Source organism: Alligator sinensis, unplaced genomic scaffold (genome assembly GCF_000455745.1).
Source record: "Alligator sinensis unplaced genomic scaffold, ASM45574v1 scaffold1177_1, whole genome shotgun sequence".
Taxonomy (NCBI): domain Eukaryota; kingdom Metazoa; phylum Chordata; order Crocodylia; family Alligatoridae; genus Alligator; species Alligator sinensis.
This window is the reverse complement of record NW_005842120.1, coordinates 1863187-1878079: the sequence shown is the minus strand read 5'-3', so window position 1 is coordinate 1878079 and position 14893 is coordinate 1863187. Positions and strand designations below refer to the sequence as shown.

The 14893-nt window shown below is 40.2% G+C and overlaps 1 protein-coding gene across 6 annotated transcripts in view; it reads left to right on the top strand.

The window, feature by feature from the left end:
* ARMT1 (acidic residue methyltransferase 1) overlaps positions 1 to 14893 on the top strand; it is a 32791-nt gene that overhangs the window by 16558 nt on the left and 1340 nt on the right. The window contains exons 6-9 of one of the 6 annotated variants that reach the window (XR_003094345.1): positions 5428 to 5554; positions 6140 to 6819; positions 9418 to 10430; positions 12686 to 12835. The gene's annotated coding sequence lies outside the window, so the exon portion shown is untranslated. Of the gene's footprint in view, positions 1 to 5307; positions 6820 to 9417; positions 10431 to 12685; positions 12836 to 14893 lie in introns of those variants that run through there. The other 5 variants (XR_003094344.1, XR_003094347.1, XR_003094346.1 and 2 more) reach the window with 5 other exon arrangements.

The window sequence follows — 14893 nt, the reverse complement described above, 5'->3', positions numbered from 1 at the left end:
TCCTGTCACTGGTTTCTGAGCTGTACTATACTTAATTTAAATTAAGAAATGTAAAGAAGAAATACTAATCTTGATTTGTCTCCTGTATTTTGCTTGCCATAATATGTTCTTTCTATAGTTTTTGCCGAGGCTGGATTTCCACTTTTGAAAGATGCCTTTTTGCTTGAATACTATATACTTGCCATTTAACCTCACTTGGCCAGATATTATTCCACCTATTTGGCCTGTATGTGGACATAGTTGCCTAAGTCTGATTCTAGTCTATGTTGCTTAAGGCTCTGAAAAACTGTTAATACAGAGGGTCCATGGATACTCTTCTTTATCACTGCTTTTTTTGGTGACTCAATTTTATGAGTTGGGTGACAGTGTATTACAAAAGTAGATGCAATATGGATTTTCACAGACTTGAATGAGATTTAATAGTATCACATGTAGCATTCAAGACCATGGACAGGAGTTCTTTTCTATGGCTGTGAATTTCTAGTGAATTTGCAGTGGTTGAAATCTTCCCAAGACAGGGAGCATAGAAGTGTTCCAGCCTGAGGACAACCCCTCTCTCCTGCTTCCTTCCCCAGACCAAAGAAGATGGGGAGAGCACAGGAGACTTCCAGTTGCAAGCAGATCCTCCCCTGCCAACCTTCCCAGGCTGGGGTCACAGGGGAGGCTGCTGCTCAATTTCCTCCTGATCACAGAGGAGTCAAATGTACAGGTGTTTATTCTAGTGAAAGCATTTCATTCTCCTTTTTGTGAGGGAGATCTTTTAAGTCTCAAGGTGAAAGACCTTCCGTCTCTGAGTGCATGTTTCCTCCATGAGAAACTGAACACCTGTATGCTGGTAATTTTTACTGGGAGCATGGCAGTTCTCCTAGTAGAAATGTAACACCTTTTCTATGTGGCCTAAAACAGTTTATATCCCCAATACATGGGATAGACATTGGCCGATTGTGTTTCTTGTTTCTCAGTCCACTTTATTCAATACCTAAACAATGTTATAGTGTAAACTTAATCTCTGAGATTTTTCCATTTTACCATTTTTTCTTTGTCCCAAGTAGTTTCCTCCTTTAAAATTTTTTTTTTGATATGATTCCCTCTAATAAAGGTAACACTAAGCTTATTGTAGCCTCTGATACGTTGAGATGTATCATTTTTTAATCTCAACCAAGAAATACGTAGGTTTCTTCTTATATCAGCTCTTGTTTTTCTGAGACCTAAATTATGAATCACATTTTCTATGTTTTAAGATTATCTTTTTAAAGAAGAATCCATTTTGATACAGACATTTTTCTTCCTACTAAACTTTGTTTTGATTTCACTTTTTCCAAATTCATATTTGGGTAGTTGAAATCACTGTTTAGTAGACTTTGTCACTATCAACTTTTTGCAATCATTATTAATTTTGTGACCTAGAACCCAGTATTTCATTATAATATCTCTATTCTGTTTATATGGACTTATTTTAGTACATAGTAGACTGGATCACTCAATATACTGCTTATTTTATTAGAAATTATCAAATCTTTAGAGCCAAGTTCTATTTTTTTTACCACTATAACAGAGTCAGGAGTTTGGGTATATTTACCATACTTAAAGTTTTTCCCATACCCATTCAGTGTCATCTTGCTGTGTTTTAGAACACGCTTTACATGCAGTGTAAAGCTGGGGACAGAAATTACACAAACTAGTATAAATGATCCAAAACCAGTTTAAATCTGTAACACAACAGAAGTTAAGTGTACATAAACTACTTTTAAAATGGCCAAAAACAGTTTAAGATAGACTTAGGTGGCTATAGTATCAGCTTTAATTGATTTACGTTAAACAGGTTTATTGAACTTCTGTCCCAGACCCCCTCCAGATTCAAGTTAACTCACGGTCCCCCAGCATCCCAGGATGCTTTGCACCCTTCTTTTCCCTTCCAGGGTGGGTGGTCAAGTCTTGGCTGAAGCTGTCTGCTCCAGCTGAGCAGGGAGGCATGCTCTAGTGCCCCTGGCTTCTGGCTTGGGCCACTGCAGGCATGCAGCTGAATTTCTGGAATCGAAAGTGAATGTCTGTTCACTTGTTTACTGGTTCAATCTGCACAGCTTAGACTAACCTGTGAAGATTTAGTCTATTCCGCCTCAGGCTTTTTGACTTTCTGTACTTGCCCTAAATTAGGGATAGACAAAATATGGCCTGTGGGCCGGATCTGGCCCACCAGGTGATTTCATCTGGCCAATGGGCAGGGACCCACCAATTCATTGCATCTGGCCCACCCTGCTGCTGCCCCTGGTTGACTTGGCATAGGGCTGAGCTCTGCCTGTTCCTGCTGGGGCAGTGCATTGTGCTCCTTCCCTTGGCTGCAGAAAGGCCCTGGCCCTGGGTGAGCCTATCACTGCTGCAGCCACCCAGGGAGCTGCTCGATTTCCTCCCCCACAAACCCCACATCCTTCCCCCCACATACACAGCCTCACCCCTACACACACCCACATGCTCCACAAACCCCACCTCCATATACCCCAGACACCCCCCTCCCACACAATATATGAGAGTAAAATTTTATTTTGAGCTCTTGTGCCATCACTTAATATACACTAGGCAAACATGCATAAATCAGGACAAAAAATATTTTTGAAATAAAATGACCATGTGTTACAGTAGATGCTTGATTTTTAGTGTAAGATTTGGGGTTTTTTGGTTCTAAGATGGCAAACCCCCTTTCTTCCTTCCCCCTCTCAAATCAGTACTTCTGAGAGAGCAAGGGGAGGGACTTCTGGTGGCAAAGTTCAGGGGTCAGAGGGCAGGACTTCTGGTCCCAAGATGGTGACCAGGGGTGGGGCATCTGTCAAGGGGCAGAGCTACCTGTGCGGCCCTTGACAGCTTGCCAAAACTCATTAAGTGGTCCTCTAGCCAAAATAATTATCTACTCCTGGTCTAAATGCACTAATGTCCTAGCCTCCTGCCTGTTTCTTCCAAGATTGCTTCTTCCAAGGTTTCCAAGCCTATTAAATATCAGAGTTGATTCACGCCTACTCTGTTTTGAAACATATGTCTGAAAGTATCCTAGAGATGATGATATTTACATGGTTAGTTACTGTTCTGTCATACCCAGGTTTATAGCTATTAAGTGGCTGTGAGCTGACTTGTAAACTAGAGCAGTTTGATGCAATATTGGACACTTTTAAGGAAAATATTCCCAAAAGTGATAAATAGTATTCCACACAATTCTGAGATGCATTTAATTAAAAGTTGTATAACCAAGCTGAAGCCGAATGAGAGGGCTCTCTTTAGCCAAAAAAGTCATTTTTAGAAGTTAGGCTGCTAGTAAATGAAGTGTTTTGTCTGTTTTGCTCTCTTGTGAGAAATAAAATAATTAACATAAAATGTGTTTACCTGACACTTGGATTTTCTTGAGGGGTTTCATAAAAACAAAGTGAAATGTCCTCTCAAGCTATGTAATGTCAGTACACATTAATACTCGGATAAGTTTTCTTCTGACAAAATACAAGGTGCTGTGAGAAAATACAAGGTGCTGAGTAAGTGGTAATGACTCATGTGGCTCCCTTCCTTGTGAGTCAGTACTGAGTCAATGCTCCATTGAGATGATAGAGCCAACTAAGCTGGTAAAAGTACAAGGCTTTCAATGGAGGCTGAAAATCTCATTACTTCATTTGCAATAGGGCTGTGAACCTATTGTTTTGGATAACGCCATTGTCTCTACCACATATTTCTGTAGTTTTGATTCGATGATTCTGTATTTCCTGTCCTCAACAGCAGTGTAATCTTGTGAGCTGTGTTTTGCAGCTGACATATTTTCTGCATCAGGCGACTGTATTTTTAAAGTGGTAAAAAGATTCCTATATACATTGTAAAGCACCTTGATTTTTCCCCTTTCCTGAATATTGTATTGAAAATACAATTGAACCATAGTCCTTCAGTTGAGTGGAAATTTCCTTGACAATTTCTTGAGGGTATTCTAGCTAGGTACAGGCAGTCCTCAATTTACCACATTTCAAGTTGCAACGTTTTGCACTTACGTCGTTTATAAATTGACACTGTTTCAACTTTATGACATCAATTTCAACTTTACAATGCTTGATCCGATGCAGTGCCACGCCAGCGAACAAGTTTGCTGCATCGCTCATCTCCCTGGAGAATATCTGTCCAAAACTTCCTTGGACACTTTCTTTAAGAAAGCAGACAAGACTCCAGAAAAACCTGCAACCAGGACTCCTGAGAAGACTCCAGCCAAGAGCCTTTCAAAAAGTCCAGCAAAGTTGCCTCAAAGAAGTCCTTTCAAATTAATATGATTGCTATTTACAATATAAATACATTACTATATTACTAATTTATTACTCATAAATACATTATCTATATTACTCATTTATAATGGATTGAGTATAAAATTCTGGAGTATTTTTAGTGACAATAGGGTATCGGGCCTTGGTTCAGGAACCAATCCCCCATTTATAACGTGGTTTCTTATGAAAAATTGGTTCTGAGTTGCAACGTTTCGACTTAAGATGCAGTTTTCAGGAACCAATTGTGTCGTAAGTCAGGACTGCCCGTATCTCCAGGGAGAGCAATGGTGGCTATCACATGAAAGGCTTTCAGGGCATGGGATTACAAACCTAGGAAAATGAAAGGTCTTGCAGGGCTAGAGAGATCTCCTTTCCCCTGACAACACTACTCTCTCTCTGCATAAATTCCCATTTATTAGTAGTAATTAGGTTTATATCCTACCCTATCCAGAAAATGTTAGAGCACCCCCTCAGGTGTTGTTCTTTATTAGTGAAGAAAATCAGGATGGGGAAAAGTGAAGTTCTTACAGAAAGGTATTTTTGTATGCATTTGGGGGGAGAATAGGAAAAGGAGGTAGAAGAGGGGATGGCATTCCTAAGATTAGAGGCAAATAATATTCTCCTGAAAGAGTAGCTTTGAGTGAGAGTACCACTCAAATAATAACTACTGTTCACATTTTGTAGTAGTATTTCAGGTATTTAGTTATACAAAACTGGATGAAATCCATGAAAAAATGTCTGCAGCACCTCAGTTCCCTTGAAGGTGAATTTGTAAGCCAACAGTATCCCCAGAACCTGTGACACACAATGGCTTGCTATTAGAACCACATGATTTTTTAAAATCTTCCCTTTTTCAGTGTGCGTCTTAGTGGATTATTCATTGAACAGTGTGCTAGCTTGGATTTAGGCATTTAATGTTAAGTATCTGTTGCTACAAATATATGTTATGAATTTTTAGTACATAGAATAAGATGGCAGTTTCTAATTTACAAGATCTGAAGTTATCCCCATTTTTGTCCTCCACCCACAGAACATCTTTCATTTACTGTCAACCAAAAAATCCAAATAGATCTGAATTGAACTAGCATTTTTGGAAGGCAGGAAGGAATGGCTTAATGAACTAAGCCAGGGGTTTTCAACCTTTTTTTAGCAAGTGTACCCCTTCTGGCGGCAGCCAGAGACAGAGTCAGAGGGAGATGTGCTTGCACGCAGCAGCCGGGGGTGCTTGCATGTGGCAGCTGCTGCCACCACCCACTACCCCAGCGGTGGAGTCTGAGGTAAGGTACTGTACTTGTTTGTTCCATATAACGCAGAAAAGACCGTGTGTGTGTGTGTGTGTGTGTTTCTTATGGTCTCAAAATTAAGATTCCTTTAACTGCCACATGCAATCCCCCTCCCCCCCCAAACCTGCTTGCCCCCCTGGCCTTGCTCCTGGGAGGGGGCATAGAAACAAACTCTACCCCCCTGCTATTGAGATCCTTGCAGCACCCAGTGCACCCCCCTGTCTCCCCCTCCCCTGGCTAAGAGGCAAACGCATAAGGGGAGATGCTGCCACCGTGCCCTGGGGCACGCCCCATCCCTTCCTGCCCCCGTGCACCCCCAAAGACCTTTTTAAGTACCCCTGGGGGTATGTGTACCCCTGGTTGACAAGCCCTGATCTAAGCATCAAGTTCCACACCTTATAGGTAAAATCCTGGCCTTTTTAAGCCAAGGCAGTTCAGATTTTTTTTTCTTTTTATCCAACACCTTCCTCAAGTGAAACCAGAGTACTTTGCTCTTTAACTTGCTTTAATGGCTATATCTTCAAACCTGACTTTTGGCCAAAAATGAGACTCATTTTCCTTCATATTTTATTTACTTAGCCTTCCCTTTTGGGTCGGAGGAGGGGGAGATCTTTTTATCGTGGATCAACCCATTATGGCCTTGGTTACTGCCCCTCCACGTAATGGTACAACAGGTAACAAGTTTCTTCTTCACACTAGACCCTCCTTAGTTCCTCCACCAAACCTGTTCCTAGCTCCTAGAACCTTACCCTGCTCAGAGAAGGCCCTTGTACCTGAGTGGACAGGTTAAAGCCACTCCCTCATGATGCCAGTTAACACTTCTATTGAGATGTGAGGGACAATGACAAGTCTCCCTTTAAATTTGGGGCACAGGAAGTTAGAGACTTGAGCTCCACTAAGATGTCTTCATCAGTAACTGATGCTTGGATCGATCCTGTTTTAAATATAAGCTGAGTTCTAAGAGAAAACCCTTCCTAGGTCTCTTGTTTTGGAAGGGATGACTGGTAAAGAACCTCATCTGTTGGACTGCCATCTTACTTTTTTTTTTAGCCATGTGTCTTGTAGTAATGTGCAGAGGCCTTAAGTGGAGCCTACTGAGCAAATGTAGTAAATCTCAGGCCCTAAATCACACAGATTGTATTTTTAGTATATGGAAAAAATGAAACATCATGCCTTATTCAAAAAGAAGGCTTTGACCCACAGGAAAATTTAAATAAAGCCCCACTGATTCAGCCCAGAGTTGCAGATCACCTTGTGAGGTATGGTTTTCCATCAGCCCTGACTGAGTTGACAGCTAACACAAACAATTAAGATCCTTGTGATATAATATTTTTTTAAGAAATGAAAAGCGAAACTAAATTATTTCATTACATCCAGTTTAACCTTCATCAGCAATAGACATCATTGATTTTCAAACATAAAATGTGAGACCTTTCTGATTTCTTGTAACAAGACAATGCAATTACAGTTGCGTTTTAAATTATTGAAGAAGTTTGCATGTAAATGTTATTATTTGAATTATTATTGTTATTTGATTATTTGAAAGATTAGTGGAAGCAAGATCAGATCTAGATTCATATTTGAGCAAATCCTAAACCACTAATATTCTAAACCTTGTACCTGCTTTTTCAAAAACCAAATCCGAGTGGTCCATTCTGTATAGGTATCATAACCTTCTACAAAGTTTCTTTCAGTATCTACACTTTTTTGCTTTTCTCTTATTAATAATTTAACTCGAGTGAACCAAAACTTGCTGTTGTATGAGAGCATTTTGATGCCCTGTTCCACCACATATAGTTCTGCCTTTCATTGTTTTAATATGGATCTTGAGTTCATCAAATAAAGTAAGAAAAATGTATCTATTTTCAGTCATGAGCATTCTAGGAATAAACAGTAGATGGATACAGTAACCTTGGAAATGCATATTTACCCAGGATAAACCATACGTATACTAGTAACTATGCTTATTTTTTAAACTTATTTGCAAATACTTACTTGATGAGTGCTTCCTGGACGTTTTTCTTGTTAGCTGATCACCCACAATTCTTTTATCTTTCAACACTTTGAAAGTCAACTTTTTTTTTTCTATACTTTATCATGCCTTGCAGGATGCCTCCTAGGGTCGCAGAGCTGGGAGAGAACACATTTAATAGCACTCTGGCTTGGGGGAGGCACTGCCGCTTTTGTTCATTTAGTCAGATGAGCATAAGCATGGCCAGACTACTTGAAGGATGTTGGACAGGATACATTCTCCCACAGGGGTCAGAAGAAGGTACAAATCCTTCCCTGTGGAACTGTTTAAACCTTATAAGTTAACATTTAATTTCTTACCCTCTGAAGCCGGTCTTCTCTTTTACTACACCAAAGCATACTTCTTCTGGGTAGTTTAATTATTGCCTTAACCTTTTTTGTGTTAAAGACTTTAGTGTCCTCTTCAGACAGGATAATTTGCTTGGCTAATTTAATTAATGTTTTTAAACACTGAAGTAGGATTTGCTATTGCAACTCCATTGCTGCCTTTATTAATACCAAGAGGGGTCCCAGTATCATTTGGCATAGGAACAAAGGGGCTTAGTTATGACTTAAATCCTGCAGCAATGGAGTGTGGCTATAATTTCATTGTATTTCATAAGCAGATGTGAGGTTTGTCAGTGTGTGAAAAATGAGAAGCTTCCAAAGAAAATCTTGGCTGCTTCAGGAAAGGCTATTGTTGATTCATTGATAGACTGATGCCAGCGGACATTGCGGAACAGTACAGCTGCTGCTGGCGTTAATGCGGCACTTTTGGGCAAAGCTAATGAGCGTTGCTATGAAAACATACCCCACTCACTTGCTTCTGCCAGGCCTGTGCTGCATGGTGGAAAAATGTCATGGCTGCAGTTAGAGCAGTATTTGGCATGCCCAAGACTTAGCTTGCAAGTGGTGCTGGGCACACCTAGACATGCATCAAAAAGTGGCTACAGAATTTTTTGGTCTTTGGGACATGTACGTGGTTTGGCAGTGAGTGGGTGGGGCATGTTTTCATGGAGGTGTTCCTCAGCACCATCCAACATGAGATGATAGTAAGGCCAACATCTTTTGGAAGAGTTATGAATGAAAACCCTTGGCTTCCATGGTCAGGTGCTTTACATGACACTTTTCCACTTTTAACCCACAGGTTGTAGCCAAATTCAAAATTAGGATGAGATTTTGCTTCTTGAATTCACTCTGAAGTTCCTTTAGTAGAAACAGACTCCTCTTTACCAGCAACACTAGGCAATTTCATTGGGTACACCAGCTGTTGTGTTTAAACTCAGCTATAGCTGCATCTTGCTGATGGCAGAATGAAATTTGGATACACACGTAACAAAGTATTTGGAGATTCTTGGGGTGGGGTGGGGAGGAAGCACTGAAAATGTATGTATTGGAAGATAAGGTTTGGTGTTAGCATTAATCTTGATGGCTATCAACAACAGCTGAAAGAAGATGACTTCTTACTACTCCATCAAAAGGCTTATCTGAAAACTAATGTTAATACTTAGACTATGGCTGCATCCAGACGAGCACAGACATTTGATTCCCTGGGGACAAGTAGCAGTGGCACACTTTGCGCTGCAGCCAATTGTCCCTGGGGAATGCCCATGTCATGCACACTTTGGCATGCAGCAAGTTACCCCAGGGGCAGTAGGGAAGGCTGGGCCCAGCAGCCTTACCTTGGGCCCTGGGGATCTCCGGGGACTGCAGCAGCAGTGATTCTGCCGGGTGGAGCTTGGCTGGCAGCCACAGCATGGCTCTGGATGGCCTGGCTCTGCTTTTCATTGGCATGTGCTGCCCGTGTGTGCTGCTTTGGGTTATTTTTTCTGTGTTTTTTTTTTGAGGTATGGTTTTCCATCAGCCCTGACTGAGTTGACAGCTAACACAAACAATTAAGATCCTTGTGATATAATATTTTTTTAAGAAATGAAAAGCGAAACTAAATTATTTCATTACATCCAGTTTAACCTTCATCAGCAATAGACATCATTGATTTTCAAACATAAAATGTGAGACCTTTCTGATTTCTTGTAACAAGACAATGCAATTACAGTTGCGTTTTAAATTATTGAAGAAGTTTGCATGTAAATGTTATTATTTGAATTATTATTGTTATTTGATTATTTGAAAGATTAGTGGAAGCAAGATCAGATCTAGATTCATATTTGAGCAAATCCTAAACCACTAATATTCTAAACCTTGTACCTGCTTTTTCAAAAACCAAATCCGAGTGGTCCATTCTGTATAGGTATCATAACCTTCTACAAAGTTTCTTTCAGTATCTACACTTTTTTGCTTTTCTCTTATTAATAATTTAACTCGAGTGAACCAAAACTTGCTGTTGTATGAGAGCATTTTGATGCCCTGTTCCACCACATATAGTTCTGCCTTTCATTGTTTTAATATGGATCTTGAGTTCATCAAATAAAGTAAGAAAAATGTATCTATTTTCAGTCATGAGCATTCTAGGAATAAACAGTAGATGGATACAGTAACCTTGGAAATGCATATTTACCCAGGATAAACCATACGTATACTAGTAACTATGCTTATTTTTTAAACTTATTTGCAAATACTTACTTGATGAGTGCTTCCTGGACGTTTTTCTTGTTAGCTGATCACCCACAATTCTTTTATCTTTCAACACTTTGAAAGTCAACTTTTTTTTTTCTATACTTTATCATGCCTTGCAGGATGCCTCCTAGGGTCGCAGAGCTGGGAGAGAACACATTTAATAGCACTCTGGCTTGGGGGAGGCACTGCCGCTTTTGTTCATTTAGTCAGATGAGCATAAGCATGGCCAGACTACTTGAAGGATGTTGGACAGGATACATTCTCCCACAGGGGTCAGAAGAAGGTACAAATCCTTCCCTGTGGAACTGTTTAAACCTTATAAGTTAACATTTAATTTCTTACCCTCTGAAGCCGGTCTTCTCTTTTACTACACCAAAGCATACTTCTTCTGGGTAGTTTAATTATTGCCTTAACCTTTTTTGTGTTAAAGACTTTAGTGTCCTCTTCAGACAGGATAATTTGCTTGGCTAATTTAATTAATGTTTTTAAACACTGAAGTAGGATTTGCTATTGCAACTCCATTGCTGCCTTTATTAATACCAAGAGGGGTCCCAGTATCATTTGGCATAGGAACAAAGGGGCTTAGTTATGACTTAAATCCTGCAGCAATGGAGTGTGGCTATAATTTCATTGTATTTCATAAGCAGATGTGAGGTTTGTCAGTGTGTGAAAAATGAGAAGCTTCCAAAGAAAATCTTGGCTGCTTCAGGAAAGGCTATTGTTGATTCATTGATAGACTGATGCCAGCGGACATTGCGGAACAGTACAGCTGCTGCTGGCGTTAATGCGGCACTTTTGGGCAAAGCTAATGAGCGTTGCTATGAAAACATACCCCACTCACTTGCTTCTGCCAGGCCTGTGCTGCATGGTGGAAAAATGTCATGGCTGCAGTTAGAGCAGTATTTGGCATGCCCAAGACTTAGCTTGCAAGTGGTGCTGGGCACACCTAGACATGCATCAAAAAGTGGCTACAGAATTTTTTGGTCTTTGGGACATGTACGTGGTTTGGCAGTGAGTGGGTGGGGCATGTTTTCATGGAGGTGTTCCTCAGCACCATCCAACATGAGATGATAGTAAGGCCAACATCTTTTGGAAGAGTTATGAATGAAAACCCTTGGCTTCCATGGTCAGGTGCTTTACATGACACTTTTCCACTTTTAACCCACAGGTTGTAGCCAAATTCAAAATTAGGATGAGATTTTGCTTCTTGAATTCACTCTGAAGTTCCTTTAGTAGAAACAGACTCCTCTTTACCAGCAACACTAGGCAATTTCATTGGGTACACCAGCTGTTGTGTTTAAACTCAGCTATAGCTGCATCTTGCTGATGGCAGAATGAAATTTGGATACACACGTAACAAAGTATTTGGAGATTCTTGGGGTGGGGTGGGGAGGAAGCACTGAAAATGTATGTATTGGAAGATAAGGTTTGGTGTTAGCATTAATCTTGATGGCTATCAACAACAGCTGAAAGAAGATGACTTCTTACTACTCCATCAAAAGGCTTATCTGAAAACTAATGTTAATACTTAGACTATGGCTGCATCCAGACGAGCACAGACATTTGATTCCCTGGGGACAAGTAGCAGTGGCACACTTTGCGCTGCAGCCAATTGTCCCTGGGGAATGCCCATGTCATGCACACTTTGGCATGCAGCAAGTTACCCCAGGGGCAGTAGGGAAGGCTGGGCCCAGCAGCCTTACCTTGGGCCCTGGGGATCTCCGGGGACTGCAGCAGCAGTGATTCTGCCGGGTGGAGCTTGGCTGGCAGCCACAGCATGGCTCTGGATGGCCTGGCTCTGCTTTTCATTGGCATGTGCTGCCCGTGTGTGCTGCTTTGGGTTATTTTTTCTGTGTTTTTTTTTTTTTGTTTTTTGTTTGTTTGTTTGTTTTGTTTGTTTGTTTTGTTTTTTTTTGTTTTTTTTGACCCCCTGGATATACAGGGTCAAAAAAACCCATGGAAAATGAATCCGGAGCAGCACATGCATGGGCAGCGCACCTTTGCAGCATGGAGAACACCTGACTGCAGTATGTGGTGCTTCAGGTATGTTTGTGGCACCACATACTGCATGGCTGCACTTGTCTGGATGCGCCGTATATGCTTTTAAAAATCTATCCTCATATTAAACTGCTGATATTTTATTTAACGAAAAATGAAATAAACACAAACATATTGTTATCCATAGAATTGATTCATGAATGAAAAGAATTGGGAGGTGCTCTTGTCAAGTCATATAATATGGAATCAATAATCTCTGAGGTTTCATTACAGTACATTCCATCCCTCTAGTGATGGAATGATGGATGCCTCCTGCCAGAACAAAATTTTGAGAAGATGTGAATCAAGCTCTTCTCTGGAAGTTTTGCAGCTTTAGAAGGGAATAATAAAATATTTTTAATGTTCTTCAGTGTGTGTGCATTTGAATGTGTTGTTATTTGTGGTTGCATGAACATCACTGGCCTTTTTGTTATTCCAGTTAGCGTTTGTTTTGTCCACAGCTTCCATTTTACATTTCTTGTGTCTGCTTTGTTTTGTTAGGTGCTCCAAAGTCATCGGGTTGGAATACCAGCCAAATAATAAGCATTTTACTATAAAAATGTGAACTTAGCCAGTGCTAGAAAGCTGTTTTGAAAAAGCAAAGCATGTCAGGAGGTATATTTGTTGCAGCCCCTCTTCTTCAATGGGAAGGTATGTAATCAAATTCCTGCCCTATAGCGTCTCAATGATGCATTATTTTAATTGAGGGCGGGCAAAAATGTGATAATCTGAAAGGTGCATTTTTCTCCCGCACAGTCTGATAAGGAGTATAATGTATTATGTTTTTTGAAAAAGTAAATGAAATTTCCATAAACGAGTCTCGGTATATTTATTGATGGCAGAACTCCAATCTGCAATAAATCCATGGTGCCTAAATTTTTAGTCGTTGGCAGAAGCTTTTCTAATCTGTATGTAACATCCTGTCTAAGATTTTGGCAGTCAACATAGACAAGTAAAACTAGGCCATAGGAGGAACAAAGCCTTTGGTCTCTCTTTTATTATGAATTATAGTTCTCTTTTTGAAAGGAAGTTGGCAAACTTTTAAAAGAAGTCTAAAACATGTCTAACTAGGTCATGCAAATCCCAGCCCCTTTCCTCCCCCCCTCCATTATATTGTAATTAAAATACAAAACAAAAAACAAACTAATTGTTCATGCAGTGGGAGCTCAGACCTTGCCCAAATGGAAAGCTGAAATAGGTTTATCTTTTTCTGAAATTAAAAACCAATCATAGACTTCAGCAAGGTGCTCTTTATTTTTTAGGAATATCCATAGGCTTTTCTGAGATGAAATACAGTCTCTGATGAAAATGACCCAGAAGTCTAGTTACTTCAGATAGATTTAGCTAAACCTAACCCTTTTCTTTTATAGCCTGTGATGCAATTTGGATTCTTCTCCAGTCTCTTATTATATCCTTGATCTTTTGCTCTACTTCTGAAATATTTGGGTTGTTTTTCTTTTTTTTAACTGCTAAATAAGGAAAGGGTCTGTCCTTTGAAAAAAAAAATTTATGACTGAACTCCTTCTTACTTTGTTCTAAATTGCTTCAAGGCCTATTTTTATTTTCCTAACTTCTGCTTTAGGGACATATGTTGTCTTATGGCTGTTTTCATACATTTCTCTTCAGGAGTAATATTTAGGCTTCATAATCTACAAATTTTCTGGAACTATACAGAAATGATTCAATCTCATAATCTCCATTTTATAAATGAGGAAATTTAGGTATGTTAACTGATGGGAACTGCGGAGTAAATCAGTGGCTGACACAGAAAAGAAAAACTAGTTTCTTGCCTCCTAGTCTAGCACTGTATCCACTGTATCAGGCAACCAGTTTAGAATCGTTGAAGGAATTCTTGTATGTCTATGATTAACTTAGAGTCACTTTTTTAGAAAGTAACAGTTATAATCATATTTTGGAGAATGAAAATCTGTTTTCAATATTGCAAGGAAATATTCCCAGATCATAGCCAAAGACCACTGTTTGTGTGTTTTTTATTTTATTCACTTGTTGCTTAGTAGCCCTTCATGTACTATTTTTCCTCTCAATTCTTCCCTTCTTCCCTATACTTCCAAATAGTCATTTTTCTAATTATTTTAAAATTCTCTCTCTTAGATCAGAAGTGCTGTCAGCCCACAAAACTCTTGAATGGATGGTATACTCTAACCCAGAAGCCATTTTTTGCCAGGGGGGTCCTAGCCAGCAGTATCAGTTTATAAGCACCATAAATTTCACAGTGTCGCCGCCAGCATGGAGGAAATCACACTTTTGTAAGATCCTCACTGAAATGCCCTTTTCCCCACCTGTAGCCAGTCAAATACATTAGTCTAGATTTGTCACCTCAGCTGAGGAATTTGGTCCCAAGAACTTGGCCCCCTGCCTCAGTCATAATTTGGCTGCAGTTCATTGGAATTGAAACTTGAATCTAGGTATTACAGGTTCTCAGTCTTGGACCCAACCCTCTAGATGTAGCGCTGTGTGGGGTTAGGTAAAGCAGAATCTACAATGCTGGTGGCCATCTGGGGGCTTGTCTGTGTAGTAGAACCTACGTTTTTTGCAGGGTTAGTTTCCTATCCCCAGAGCTGTCCCTGGTGGGGGGGGGGCACTAATCGGGGCGACTGCCCCGGGCCCTGTGGACAGTACCATTAGCACGTGCCGAGGGCACCACCACTCCGCACACCACTAGATCTGTGCTCTGGCTGCTTGCCGCAC